Here is a 16,492-nt window from a genome sequence, read left to right as displayed (position 1 = left end):
AACCCAGTGCCTCACTTTTGCTAGGTGAGTACTCTACCACTGAGCCACAGCCACAGCCACAGCTGTGATAGATTTTTAGTTGTAAGGTAGATACAAAGTGATGGTGGTTATTCTACATGAGGGTTTGGAAGAGACCTCTAAAAATTTTGCTTAGAATCTCTTTCTAATGAGAAGTTATTGAGTTGCTATAAATAGTGGTGAAAATATTTTATGTATTTAGGTGAACTGAATTTGAATAGGCCTTCAAATAGATAATCAAGTATCAGGGTTAGGGAAGGTTCCATTAGCAATTAAGTTTTGTTGACAGGATAAGGGAAAATTAAATGTCTATTGGGTGAGGCTCAGAGGTCTGCATTACCCCTAGACTGCTACATTTTTGGCCAATTCTATCAGCATGGAGGATGTGTATTTCTTTTTAACTCATTCTTTCTTTCCTAATTTCCTTTTTCAAATTTATATGACCTTCCCAACCAAAAAGAACCAACACCAAATCCAAAATAGTTTAATTTGCAATGAAATCGATTTATACACTTGAGAAGAGATAGGATAATCTGACTCAAATGCCATTAATAAATGTCTATTTTATTATACTTGTCTGCATTTCATCTTCACATTTTATAGTCTCCTATCTAACAAACCTAGGTCCTCTCTGTCATGGTGGCAGAGGGGTTGTCACAGGTGACCTTACTTGATTATCCGACACTATACAAAGGGTAGAGGAAAGGTCATTTCCTTTCCCAGAAGTTCAAGTAAAATAGCTTCTCATGTTTCATTGGCTCAAATAACATTATTTACACCCATTTCTGGGCAAAGAGTCATGATACAACAACTGTGGAGCCAATTACATTCCGACTGCATGGTTGGAAAATAGACATAAGAATACCCAAGGGTAATGTGGGTTATCATTGAGAAGGGGAAAGGAAAACTAAGTGGCAAGAAAATAATATAAGAAACATAATTCTTGTCATTGTTCATACATTCCTTCTCTAGAATCCACCCTTATTTTAACTTTTGATTGATTTTTACTTTATTGACCTTGGGGGGTGGTTTCTGGGGATTGAATCCAGGAGCATTTAACCACTGAGCCACATTCTCAGCCCTTTTTATTTTGAAGTTGGATCTCACTACATTATATAGGGCCTCCCTAAGTTGCTGAAGCTGGTCTTGAAATTATGATTCTCCTGCTTCCCCATCCTCAGTCTTTGGGACTGCAGGCATGAGTCATCATGCTTGGCTTGATTTTAACTTTTGATTCTATGTCAGTTTAGTTGTTGAACTTTTAAAAATATCCAAACAAACAAACAAACAAACAAAAACTTCCCCTATTGTTTTTATAAACATCCTAAAATATTCTATAGTTAAGACTTGAGGGTTTTAAAATAATTTCGAACCCACATGTTTATATTTTCTGTAAGTGTGTATAAAATTTATGAAAGAGGAGATTGGTTTATATTCACTGCTGAAAACTCATAGCACTTTAAACATAATTGACTCTTAGTAAGTTCTTTAGTGGTATTTAAGATATATAACTTCATTGGGCAAAAGAGAGAATGAAAAAATAGGGTCAAAATTTTAGGAAAAAAAAAGTCTGTAGTTAACATTCTTGGAATACTATCACTTCACTGTGAGTTAATGAGGTAGTACCCCCTGGCCCCAAGCAGAAACCAAAGCTTTTAGAATGAAACAGTTAAGGACCAATAAACTAGGCAGGAGCAGGTCAGGAAAATCAGGAAATAAACATTAAGTATGAGGTGGTATCCATATTACTTTATCTCTTGGTTTGACCTTACTTCTTTTTGCCCCCATCAAGGAAAAGCACTTCTGTTTGCTTCTTCCATTAATTTTGTTTCTTTCTGGAACATTTTGCATGCTTCTCTCAATGATAAACTCATTGCATCTTATTTTTTCCCATGAATGGGAAATATTAAGATTTGGAATAAATTTTAAAAACTTTGTTTGATTGCATTTATTTTGATTTCTTTAAGAAAAGTTATGCAGGGAGTTTGGGGATAGTTCAGTGGTAGAGTACTTGCCTTGCATGAGTGAGGCCTGGGTTTGATGCCCAGCACCTCAAAAAAAAATGTATCCCATATATCATTAGGTCTTCTATTATTTTAAACAAGATGATTGGCTAAAATCCCCAAGTCTATGCTCTTTGGAAGTCTGAAACTTTCTTCAGGTTGATCATCCTGTATGTGAGTGTGTTTTTAAGGGCACTTTGGAACACCTATCTGCTCTCTCCCCACAGTATATTGATTTTGTTTGAAATTTATCCCCTTTCCAGTTTTCTCACCAACAAATCCCATTCAGTGTTATATAACAAAGACATGGGATGTGTTCAGTAATGGCACATGGCATCCATTCAAACATTTAAAAATTAAAAATAAAGATGCACCATTGTCCTTAAGTTTCCCTTTGTCACCTTCAACATCGAGAGATTTAGAAATATAAACCCAGGTCTCTCTTTTCCATCAGGCTAAATAACTCAACATACACCCATTTCCTTAGATTTTCACTAGTTAACATTATTATTCCCAAAAGAATTTATTTTGCCTTGCCTTGAAAATATCAAACAGAAAACGATTTGAAACCCATCTTGTTGAACAGGTAATAATTATTTTTGAAAAAGAAGATGCATTGATACCCTTATAATCTTGTACCATTTCTCAAATTTAGAAATCCTTTTGCAACATATATAAACAACAGTCTCCCCTAAAATGACATTTCCATGTTTTAGCTCTTATTTGTTCTGGAATACTTAAATATTTATCAGAAACATCATCTTCATCATTAATTTGCTTTCATTTGAAGCATAGTTTTTGAAAATGATCTTCTAACTAATGTAGTATACTGCAAATCAACCCCAAATTACTTTGTCAGACTTCAAGATATTTGGAAATGAAAAACTGAATGTATTTATAATATAAGGGTATTGCCTATGTATTAAATCACAGAGTAACAATATCACTCTTTTAGCATGTTAATATTCCCCAAAGCATAATAATTAACATATTGAAGCAAAACAACAAAAACAAAGAACAAGAAACAAAACCAGAAAAAAAAATTCAGTTGTGCTGCTAGATTACTCTGTAGGTAGAAGGTTTGCACGTCTTCCAGGGAAGTTTTTCTGATCAATACCCACAATTAGGAGTTACTGTTAGGTATCCCCTCTCCTTGTCATTTCAAAAATCATGATAGTGCTAGTGAGTAAAGAATAATAATACCGAAGGTGCTTTCTAACCAGCATTTTCTAAGATTTATTCTTTTGGCAAAGTTAAGCAAAGGGAACATCTGTTTAGCTTTAGATTGAAGTTGAATTTAAGCAATCCAATTCTCAAGGGGAAACAACCTCTAGTAATGATTGGGTAGGAAAAAAAAAAGAAGAAAGAGTATTTATAGACCAAGGAAGTAATGGTCTTAGCATTACTTACAGGTATTTACATATCAAGCTTGTGACATGAAAAGGGCTCACCTGGGCTGACTTAAACTTGGAATGACCAGTTGTCCACAGGTTCTCATCTTCATCTTTTGAGCCACCGTTGTAATTCAATCCTGCTTGGCTTCTACCTTCATAAATTCTTCATTTCCCAGACACTGTACTGCTTGCCCAATGGACCATCTTTTCACTATTGACCTCATATGGTATCTCTTCCTTTCTTTTCCCCCGGAAAACACTTTTATAAATGCAAAGGTTAATACCCCCTGCATCTTCAGACTCTGAACAGAAAGTTCTTTCCTCCTCGGCATGTTGTACCTAAATTCTGATTCTTCCTACAAATATGGCTAACCTATCCACCCCCTCAATTATTCCTGAGCAATCTTCTACAACAAAATTGCTTCTTTTAGGTCTTGTGCAAGTTCCTTACTCTCTTTAATGATAGCACTCTCCCAGAAGGTCACCTACCTTCTCACTTTTGGTGGCTGCCTTCTGTCAATCTCCATGCAACCTGCAGATTAAGTATGGCCTTGTGTCATCAGTCTTCTCCTGCTTCCACTTCCTGTGTCACTAATATTATAGTGTCAGTGTTCCTTAATCTCCTCAATTCCAATGACCTTCACATCATGCTGCACTAGACAACCACCTTAAAAGACCAAACCATGTTGCCTCCCCCTCTGAAATCTTAAAACCCTGCTTCTTGCTTTATTAACATTATTTCATTTTTATATCTCTCCTTTTAAACCATGTCTATTACCTGCCCCTTTTCCATTTCTTTCCCTCTTCACCCTAGAAAACACTGTGTACTACTTCAACTACTCTCTTACGAACACTCTCACTTCTACCATTAATAACAGTAATGGCACTCAAAATCACTTTCATTTATTCTGAGTCACATCTCTTCTTAATTCTCCATGGAATCAATTCTAAATGTTCACTTTTATTATTTTTTTTCCAATGATAAGATTTTAAGCATTCACTCTCCTGTTCCCAGTACTGCACCAGTATTCTTAGGAAATGAACTAGCCATGATTTTCCTGGAGACAATGAAGGATGTCAGGTATTTGTTCCTTCAGTATCCTGATTCCAAACTTACAAGTAAATGAGTTCTGCTAATTAACACCACCTTCTTTTATTTAATCAAAGGAAAACGAAAAACCTCCTTTCTTGTTCTCCCTTCTCTACTTGGCCCTGCACTCATCTACTTCCACATCTTCAAAGCTGAAGTATTTCATTATCTTTGACTCTAGCTTTAGCCTCACCTTCAGAAAGCCTTTGAACAGAGTAGTCCAGAGCCTCTACCAATGGGTCTGCCACCTCTGTGTAGAAAAGGTCTTCCTATGATGGAAAATGTTCTACATGTGGTTCTCCTACCTCCTTTTGTACTGATACAGGTGAATTTTTAAAATGTTAAGTTCCAAATATATATTTGGATCTGAGTTTCTTTTCATTTAAAATTTTCCCCTTGATTCTACCCCTTATATATATATATATATATATATTTTTTTTTAAAGGAGCCTGCTTTCCTAGCTGATCTTATTCTCCCTGAGTTTTATATGCTCCCCTTGAAAACCTTGAATATTTTTATTCAGAACTTTTAATCACCTATCCATTCATTCACTTATTCATTCAACAAATGCCTTGTAAGTCCCCAACCTTGATGAATCAGGCATGGTCTTGCTAGAAGCTTATGGGATTTGCCTTCTCAGAGCTGTGGGAGAGGCAGATCAGGAGCTGTTAAATGCCATGGAAGAGAATTGTCATGTTCAAACGTGGGCTTGAAGCAAGGGTTTAAACAGTAATTTGGCATTTGGATTCAGCTTGAGAGACAGGGTTTGGATTTGTGTCAGAGTTGGATTAAAGGGGGCTGAACACAGGGAAGGCACAGGGAAGGAGGTTATGAAGAGAGTGCTCTTAACTCAGCAAGTGGCTTGGGTAGAGCCCAACATAAATCGGCTGCTGTATATCACATGGTTATAAGTAAGTTGGTGCAAATGGGTTAAAATTTCCCCCAGGATAATGTACTTTGCTTCTTCACCATTGGAAAGCTGTCACCATGCAAATTCCTCTTCAATTTTTGCAGTAAACAATGGAATCTGGACTCTGGCACCACAGGGCTGATTCCCTTCCAGTGTTTCTCTCCATCTTTCTGCTGGTGGTTCTTTATCATGAACTCCTCAATCCTTAGAGGAAAGCATGATAACATCTGTAGCTTGGCAGAAACTCCTCTATTATGCTTTTGTGTTACCAAAATTGTAGATGCTCCTATGAATAAAGACTGTCATTTAAATCTGTTTTTCTCCTAAATATGTAACGTTTCTAGAGTATTTTAGTCCAGCAGCTTTGCGCCCTTTCTTTTGCAGTTTCCAAAATGTTGTTTTATTTCCTCTGTATTCAGAACATTGCCGGAATTTCTTTCTTCCTCGGGCTCCTTTTCTCCTTGCCTTCCTTTGCTTCCCACCCATTTTGGATCCATCTCTAGTATGAATATTCTAAATAGTTGAGTAGGTCGAGTTCTGTCTCTGAAAATCTCATGCCTGAAAAACAAACCCATGAGAAAGGAATGGGTTGGTTGGTTTTTATAGAGACTGGATTCTGGTTTCAAAAGACATTTAGGGGCACCTTCTTTATGTCCTCCTGTTGAGCTGGGTCATCTTCCTTGGTCACAGGGATAGTGGTCATTCATGGCTTGTGGGCTTGAAGCATCCAGAGGAAGGGTTTTCTGTGGAAATGGGACTTCTGTGTGTCTGGCAGTCTGGATGAGTTTCACATTGACTCGGGTTTCTCTTCCTGGCCTGATGTATTGCTTTAGTTACAGAAGTTAAATGGAAAACTGTAAAGCTTCCAGGAACATGGAGGTTTCCCTAGTTCACTTGTCTTCTTGCCATAGTGCCTCAGTTCTTTCATTTCTAAAATGAAGAAGCAAGACTCGTCTTCTAGGGGGGATAAATTATATGAGCCTAAGGAGCCTGAGGACATAAGCTATTTAATTTCAAATCTTGAGGCTGATAGTGCATGTTGGATTTGCCTCAAATGTCTATCTCATTGAAAGAGGTCACCACTTTACAGAAGCCCGTGAATTCTTTACCATTGGTATAACAATAGTTTTTTATATAAATATGGAAAAAATAACAGTATTAAGGATCACTAATGAAGGGATAAGCAGATGAGGAAATTCAAATGTGAAATGGGAAGACTTACAGAAGGCAGTAGTAATAATACAAATGGTCCAATTTGAGTGGATTAGATTAGCTACTCTCTTTCTGGGTACTACAGTTAAGGTATAATTGGCCACAGTGAATAATGCATTAAATTATCAAATTATATAGAGAGAGGGGAGAAGGATGGGGGGAATGGAGAGGGAGAATATATAAAGATCAGAAAGAAGAAATGAGCTAACTCGAACACTCAATGGGCTGATAACAAAGCCAGTTTTTTTTCTGTGCTTTCTCAGGTCCTATTGCCCAACCCATGCTGGAATCATATTGTACCTGATTACTCTCCTCACTGCTTGGCTCATGGGATGGACTCACAATTTTTGATAGAATGATGCTAATAACTGCACATCCCTTACTGGAATTTAACAAAGAAGCACCTTGGCCTCTTAGTTCCTGAGTTCCTCATTTCTGGCGATTTTCTTAGTCTTATTCTAGATTTTGTTATTTGCAATGACTGAGCCCCCTGCAGATCTCAAAGTCAAGCACTCACTTCTTTGAAACCCTCTGCTCTCTGACAGCTCCTTCCTCTCATGCATGTTTTTGTTATTGTTGTTGTTGTTGATTGTTTGTTTGTTTTTAGGACCCCCTTATTCCAACAAATCTTTAATACCACTAAGCCTGCCTTGGGGTTGATCACCTCTGACACTTCCAGTGTTGTTTCCTCTGATCCATGCCCAGCTTAGATTCCACAGCAGAACACTGAAATCACTTCCTTTTCTGTACCTTCACCTTCTTTGCCTGATTCTCCTTCCATCCCACTCTCATGGTAAAATTTGACCTGAGTCTGCCCCATTCTTTTGAATAGAGGAATATGGCTAGAGTAAAACATGCCACAGTGCCATTGGATTTCACATTCATGTTGTGGCCCAACAACTTTCATAGACCTTTAGTGTTATTCCTACAAGTCTTACTACATAGCTCAGTTGATAGACTCTCCCATTCTCCAAGACAACCATTTCATACCTTCTCAGACTCCAAACCCAACTCCTACTTTCACCTCACAAGGTACCTCAAAAGTATAAGCAATAAAAAAGGCACATAAGTACCTCATCAATTTCCCAAACTTCTTATATCGAAATCCATTCATTTTCTCCTTTGAATGGTACATTGTCCCTGATCTCATCTAAGGTCAACCTTTCCTGTTTTCTGATGGAATATATCCCAAAAGAAAACAGTATACACACACACACACACGCACGCACGCGCGCGTGTGAGCACACATTAAAATATAACATATGGACAGGAAAGTATACAACCTACAAATCTATAGCTCAATGAATTTTACACAGTGTGAACACTGATGTATCATTCAAATCAAGACACAGAAGTGTCCTTTATGTCTCTGATTTCTTATCTTTACAAAGTACCCACAATCCCAACTTGTATCACAAAAGATTTTCTTTGATTCTTTTTGATCCTTAAATAAATGGAATAATACAGTATGGAGCCAAATTTTATGTCTGCCATCTTTCATTCAACATAGTTTCTGTGAGGCTTATCCATATTGGTAGACCAGTTTGCTTTTTCTTTGTTTTATATCACATGCACATATTTCTATTTATTCCTCTACTGATTAATATTTTAGGCTACTTCATGTTTGGAAGATTATAAAAGCTACTTTAAATATTTTTTACATAACTTTTGATGCACATTTCTAAGAATTTCTGTTGTGTTCATTTATACCTAGGAAGGAATTGCTTGACTATAAGTTCTGCAAATGCTCTGCTTCACTGGTCCCACCAAATGGCTTTACAGAATGGATATACCAATTTAAACTCCCACTAGCAGCATGTGAGAGTATTTGTTGTCCACATCTTCAACAATACTATCATCAATCTTTCTTTTTGCATTTTTTTTCATACTAGCTAGAATGTAGTGGAATATAATATTTTTAACTTCCACTTCCCTGAGAAATGAGGTTTGTCAAATTTTCAAGTGTGAATTCACCATTTATATTAACCATACATACTTATATATTAAAATTTTATGCTACTTTAATGAAATTTTTATTTAGATTATGTTGTTTCACATACACTTGGAAGAAGTCATATAGAGAAACACCTTATACACATTACCCCATATGGCCAATGGTATCCTTTGGTAAAATTACAATATCAGAACTAGGAAATTGACACTTACACAAATTTCCCAAGTTTTACTCATTTGAATATATATTAAGTTGTATACAATTTCATTACCCTGCGGGTTTGTTTATCCACCACCATAGTCAAGATCCTGAACAATTTCCCTCCTTTATATAACCATATTTGCCTTCATTTTATGCTTCACTCCCCTATCCCTAATCTTTCATGACAGCTAATCTTTCATCCATTTCTAAAATTGTGGCATATCAAAAATGTTGTATAAGGGACTGGGGATATAGCTCAGTTGGTAGAGTGCTTGCCTCATATGCACAAGGCACTGGGTTCAGTCCCCAGCACCACATACACACACACACACACACAAAAAAAAAAATAGTTGTGTACCTAGAATCATATATACTCTTGGAATTTGATTTTTCTTTTTTTGGCTCAACATAATTCCTTGGAGATTAATCTAAATATTTATATATATATTAATAGTTTGGTCTTTTTTAAAAAATAGAGCTCTCAGTCTTCTTAATGACTTGTGGATATATCTATACACATATGTATATGTATATGTATATATGTATAATTCGTACAGATTTGCTTGTGAGATATATATATATATATTGCAAATATCTTCCTTCAGTATTTTGATAATCAGAGTTCTTTAATGAACTTCATTTTATCATTCTTTTCTCTTATGGTAAGCACTTTTTAAGTCATGTTTAAGAAATTTTTGCTTTTCTTAAGATCATAAAGCCTTTTTCCTATTTTCTTCCCAAAGCTACATTATTATACTTTTTATTCTTGTATCTATGACCCACCTCCAATTAACTGTGAATGATTTGAGGGAAAAGTCAGGTCATTTTTCTCTATACAAATGTAGCCGAGTCAGCACATTTATTGAATAGGTTCTTCTTTGTTGCGCTGAATTCCAGTGACACTCTTGTTACAAATCACATGGTTTTACATTTGTTTCTAGTCTCTATTCTGTTCCATTAGTCTATTTTTCTCTCCTTGCAGCAATACCATACTATTGTGATTCCCATGACATTTTAGTAAACCTTGACATCTAGTAGTATATATCCTTCAACCTCCAAAATTTTTTTGTATATTCTAAAAGTCCTTTGCACTCACGTATTTTAGAATGGGCTTATTTATTTCCACCAAGAAATTTGCTTGAATTTCAACTTGAATTGCATTGAATATATAGATTGTTTGTTTGTTTGTTTTAAGCAAGAACTGACATTTTAGCAGTACTATGTTTTCTAATCAAGGAATGTGCTCTCTTCACCTTATTTAACCCATTAATGCTTTCTAAGTTTTAGGATAGAATTTTTTCTACCTTTTCTCTGAGGTATTACCAGGCATTTTTTGAATACACACACACACACACATATATATGTATTTCATTTTATTGATCTATTGCTGGAATATAAAAATAGAATTTATTGACTTGTATCTAGCAATATTGCTATATTTCCTTGTTAATTCTAATAATTTGTTTCCTTCTTAGTATATTTTTGGAATATCTATACACAACTATATCATCTGTGAATACTGACAACTTTATTTTTTCTATATTTATGCCTTCCATTACATGTTATCATTTTATTTCACTGTTTTTAACCTTGAAGACAGTATTAGAAGAAGTGATGTTGGATAATGTTATCTCATTCCAAAATTCAAATATAAATTGCTCAGTATTTCACTGTCACCTACCAGGTTATCTGCCTGCTTTCATATATAGACTTCTACTCCTGATTCTCATCTATTCCTTAGGTATTTTGTCATATACAAATGCTAGATTTTATCAAAGATGATTCTGAGTCTTTCAAAATGATGGTGTGCATTTGTTCTTTATTCTTTCATCATGATAAATTATGTTGATTGCACTTACAAACATGATGTGAAACTTACCTGGAAACATCAAATTTACCTTGAAGTTCTGAACTTAATCTCACCTGGAGATGTGGTGTATTATCAGTAGGCTAAAATACTATTTAAGAAACTCAGACAAAAATGGTCAGTCATGAGAAACTTTCCCTTCTTTTAGTGTCCCTACCAAATGTAGACCTAAGGAATATGGTAGGTTTATAAAATGAGTTGGAAACTTTTCCTTCTGTAGTTGTCTCTGGAGTAATTTGTACAAGACTGATATTATCACTTCCTTAAATGCTTAGAAAATTCACCAGGAAAGCCAATTAAATCTGAAAATTTTAATGTGGGTAGTTTTGAATTATGAATTAAGTTTCTTTGAGTAGATATGAAACTATTCAGAATTTCTATTCATTATTGTGATTGTTTTGATAAAGTGCTTCTCCACAAGTTTCCCCATTCATAAATACTATCAAAGTTATTGATCTAAGGTTGTTTATAACACCCTCATTATATTTTCTACTTACCTACCACATGCCTCTGTTGAACCAATGGGCCATTCCTATTACTTCACCCTAAATATGCTTATTTATAGTTTCAAATGACCTTCATTCTGTACTCTGATGTACAGTTAGTTCTCAGTTTTTATCTGATTCACGTGTCTTAACTCCTTCATGACCTTTGTGGTCTACTGAAATTTTCCTTTATCCCATCATCCTCTGAATTTTACATCACACACACACACAAAAAAAAGTATGGGAGTAGAATTCATTAGTGTCTCTATAGGGCTGTTTCACATTCCATTTTAAAGAGATAATGTAAGCTACATTTCCATAGGATTATCTTTTACTTAATTGCAGTAACAAAGATTCATGCACATTTTCAAAGCTAATGAGCTGTGATTTTTCCTAATAACATCCATGAATATTGCTTTCTCTGCAAGGTTGAAGCTGTATAGTTTGGGACCACATGGGCATGTCTCCTGCTCACTGCTGTGCAGAGGGAGAGCTTTTGTAAACTTCCAAACTAAGGATGAAGTTGAAGATTCTTTTCATCTCTTGGCTATATGTTAATAATAAATAACCCCTGCTTCAGAATACAATGACAAGTTTATCTGTTTCTCATTTAATAGCTTAATCTACATCTCTCTATGGGTTGTGTTCAGTGTTATTCTGGGGAAATAGATGAATAATAGGGACTGTACACTTCTAAGAACCCTGGACTCCCATCGCTATCAAATTCACTAACTCTTCTCTTTTAGAGTACTTCTATCCATAGGAGAAGTATATCTGTCTCTGTATTCACTTCCATCTACTCTTGAAGGACTATTAATTCATCACTTAAAACTATCTAATTTGTCATATATGTATTTGTTAAATGTAAACAGTGTGTTTATATAGTTTTACTAAATTTTAAACATTATAAAAGCAAATGTTGTTCCTGTATTGCATGAGGATCTTCTGCATTACCTAGAGTGCACTGGCAGAAGTAGAAAGAGTATAGAAAGAACTGGGCATAGTGGTCTAGCCTCACCTCACCCGCATGAGGCATGCTTTTCTTTCAAAGGGACTGTCTCCATTTCTCTTCTCTGTGGATGTTTCATGTATTCAGTGATGTGGAGACTTGGAAGGCTTGCTTTGAATTATCCTCATGGCAGCTAATCAGAGCAAGCCTGTGAAATAATATCAGATTGCCATCCCAGGTCCAGGCACTGTGCCTCCAGTCTAAGATGATAGAATTACACAAATCCAAAGAGCAGGGCCCTCAGAACTCTGGAATCATTCTATTAGAGATAACCCTGAGCCCCTCTGGACTGTAACAAATCATCACTCAGGCTGCTCCCTTTATCCACACTTATCTTTTTGTTAAAAGAAATTTTGGACTTCATGATTCTTTCAAAGTAATTCACGCTGCATACTATTAGCATCATCTACCACAAATCGGTCTTTTTTTTTTTTTCTCTCTCTCTGCTCAAATGCCTTTTGGAGATATACACTTTTACAATTTTCCTACATCCTTCTCATTGATTTTCTTGGTTTGATGAGACCAGAGCAACTCTCCATTCTGAATTTGCTAATCAGTTTAGCACAATTTTTAGCAAGGATTAGAAAGCCCCAATAAATAGAATTAGTAGAACTATAACTCCAAATGAGCCACTGTCATCAAATAGCGTAGGAAATTCCAAAAGTGAAAATATGGGACCTTTCTTGCCAATCCCCAATAATTTTAAAATGAACAGCTTCCCCATAGGAAGTATCTAAAACCCTTTGTTTTATTTGTTTAACTTTGGTGGAGGAAGAGAGAGTAAATCCAAAACTAATAATTGGGAGATTTCTTTGTTTCCACAGAAAAAAATCATTGATTACACAGTAACAGAAACATTTTGTCCCAACTTAAATAAGCATCAACACAATTCCTTTCCAATCCCACTTTTTTTTCCCGCCTCTCTTCAAGTAACTATCTGGGTGATGCAGTGTCTAGACTTCTTGGAACAAGTGATGGAGTCTGGAATTTATTCTGCGGCTTTGAAAATGGCTATTCAGGGCTCCCACGCACTTACATGTGAACGTCCTCTGCCTTAAGAATATGCAAATAGCACCAGGCTGATTACAAGAAAAAAAAGTCATCCACTGATGCTGTAACTTCTAGCTGCTACTTAATGGGGAAATATTCTGTGGATTAATCTATTTTATCTGCATCACCTCATCACATTCTGCTTCCCATTAGCTATCATATAAAAATAAATACATAATTTGTATTCATAAAAAAAATATGGCAGACATTTTGAAGTTTTGGGGAAACGCCCATAAATGAAATTAGCTTAAAGGACATACATACATCCATATCTGTTATGGTCTTAAAAAATAATCCACAAGAATGTATCAAGTCAAGGACAAAATTGTTGTCACAGGTCGTTCTCTTAGTCCTTTGTCATTTGTTAGCTGGATAAAATGAAAGCAGTCTCTCAGGCGCCCACATCTAAGCAATGCTTGTACAGCCAGGATTATTGAGTCTGAGCGGAGTTTATCTGGGCTCTTAAGGAAATCAAACTGTGTGCTCAGAGAGAAAGTTCAGAGTTATTTGTCACCAATAATCTAAAGCTGAGAGTTGAGCTTACACAGAGCTGTAGCCATTTCCTGGAAGTACTTGCTCCTGATTTTACAAGACTGTCACTTCTTTAGGCTTTACCCTAGAAAATAGAAGTCTCCCACAGAAGAGCTTTAATACAAAGTTTATCTGCCCAAAATAGTCTAAAAGGACATAAAAAGTGCTTAAAATAATTCTGTTCTTAATTTTGAGAAAAATTTTCAAGATCTTCTATTATTATTTTTTATGACATAAGAAAAAGCAACCAGAAAGATTTTTTTCATTGAAAGACATACACACACACACACACACACACACACACACACACACACACACACATAAAACATGAAAATGAGGTGATCTCACCTATACTATAAAATCTGTGATGGTTCTGTTCAGAAGAGCACTGTAAAATTAAGTTCCCAAGCATTTGGGCTAGTCCCCTTATAAGAAAATTAGGTATTCTAAGTATAAAGTAAAACTAAAACATTGAGTGGAAAAGAATGGCAAAAATGTCAATCAACGTTATGTTACTCTATATTTCTAAATTGGAACTTCAAGTAATAAACCCCATTGAGAAAAATAAGTTGATACCTATATATTACATGATAATGATTGAAAGAATGCTCTTAGAAAAGTATTTATTTAACTTCAAAAATAATAAGGTTGGTTGAGGAGCTGAATCGTGAGTCAGAAGAACATGTGCTTGTTCCCAAATATATGTGGGTCTAAGTTTCTCCATTTGTGAAATGGGGAAATCATCCTGTTAGACTCAAAGACCTGTTCTGAAGAAAGTACGAGTATATGCATTGCTTCCTAAGTAGTTGAGTTTTGGCCATGTTCTAAACTGCATCAGATGTTATTGGAGGAGTGAAAGATTAATGATCCACTTTTACAGAAGCAAAACATAGATGAGGTTTTGAATAATTAAATCATTTGAAGAAGTCTAGCTAAGAAATCACATACAATGTTCACATTAACCACACTGCCTGGGAATTCTTTAGTTTGACAGAAAGGTCTAAATAATTGAGTGGATTCTCATATGAACTAGTGAACAGTGCTCTAAAGGGCCAAAAGGTTATGTCCCTAATGAACTCTAATGCACAGAAATGCCTCCTTAGAGATATAGACAGTAGAGTGGATGGATCAAAATAACATCTTTCATATGGGTGCCAATTAAGCCCAGTTGCAAAGCATGCAATTACTAACTGTACAATAAAAAATACCCAAATAGATGAAGGATGATTAGCCTTTTACTAGCATAGGGTATATCTGGCTAAAACGTTTGTTTAAATGTTACCTAAAGACGTTAGAGATGGTGGTGAAATGAATACCTACTATGAGCTCAGAATTATCAATGACTAAGAGGCTTGCACAATTTTTAATTGAAATAAAAGCTTTCTGCCTGCAGAAAGTCATGACCACAAGGTAGAAAATCAGCCACAACAGTATCAATTTTGCACTTGGACAAATTCCTACTTGGCAATAACATTCCACTTGCTATGTTATCTGCTAGGATTTTAGAGTTAAGTAAAGGAATGTTTTCCAGAATGTGTTCTTTAGAGCATTCGATCTAAGCAAATTTTATAAGTGCTCCAAAAATAAAAGTTTTAGAAAAAAAATGTTGTTTTAATCACCGATAAGAAGGATTTGTAAAATATGACTTTTTAGATCTTTATTATCTGTCATTTTCAAAGAGAAGGATATGTTATGCAGCATTGTTTAAATGCATTAGAACACAGAACGCTTTCCTCTCAACATAGCTGGTGTTCCAAAAAACACATTAAAGGGGATGCATAGAACATTGTAAATCATATATCTGAAATGGCCAGGAAAATATTATTTACAACAAATTGCTAGAGCAGTTTTATTGACAAGCTACATGCCTGCCACAGTGTTCTCGATGTGAAATTATATTTGCTGAAATGTGATTCTCATGTTCTGTACTTATTTGGAAAATTGATAGCAGTCAAACATCTGAATACTAATTGTTCACTTAGGAGCACAAAAATGATGATGAACAAAGTTGGCTAAAACATTTGTTTAAATGTTACGTAAAGACATTAGAGATGGTGGTAAAATGTATACCTACTATGAGCTCAGAGTTATCAATGACTAAGAGGTATGCACAATTTTTAATTGCAATAAACACTTCCTGCCTGCATTCTTTTATTCAGCTATTAAACAGTTCCTTACTGAATACCAACCAAGCATTACCTTGTGTAGGGACAGATTCACAATTTAAGCCTGAATCATACTTTTAAGAAGACAGTAGTCTGGACATAGTGATAAGCACTGTAAGAGGACAGAGGACAAGGGTCTCTGATAATATTCATTTATAAAATTAAATTATAAATATCATTAGGCATTTCAAAAAATTGCTCTTGTTATATAGAAATTTTTATATGAAGATGAGCTATACTCAGTTATTCATGGCCACACATAGATTACAAACAAGAGTTTGGTTAGTTTGATTTAGGGTTGTGTCATCAAGACTGCCTCTATTTTTAACAACTAGATATAATAGAAGAGTGTTTAGTTTAGGATGGAGATAACATTTATTCCAAAGTTGATTTAGTAATATAATAGTCTATGAATGTTAAACAGTCACAACTGATGGGTTAGTCTCCATTAAGGTATTTCCCTTCCTTTAGATCAAGTCTCCTGGGCACTGTGAGGGCTAGGATACACAGAACAAGTAATTTATGTTTTCCATATTTACATGGATCCTTAATATTTAATCTCAGCAAGTTCAAAAAAATACTGAATTAGAGGCTTTTGATTTT

The 16,492-nt window shown here is 35.2% G+C and overlaps 1 protein-coding gene across 14 annotated transcripts in view; it reads left to right on the top strand.

Annotated features, from left to right (window-relative positions):
• The window catches only part of Rbms3 (RNA binding motif single stranded interacting protein 3), a 1,318,386-nt gene that overhangs the window by 1,282,558 nt on the left and 19,336 nt on the right, over positions 1–16,492 (top strand). The window lies entirely within an intron of this gene.

This window comes from Ictidomys tridecemlineatus, chromosome 2, assembly GCF_052094955.1.
Source record: "Ictidomys tridecemlineatus isolate mIctTri1 chromosome 2, mIctTri1.hap1, whole genome shotgun sequence".
NCBI lineage: Eukaryota > Metazoa > Chordata > Mammalia > Rodentia > Sciuridae > Ictidomys > Ictidomys tridecemlineatus.
This window is presented reverse-complemented; position numbering and strand designations above follow the sequence as displayed.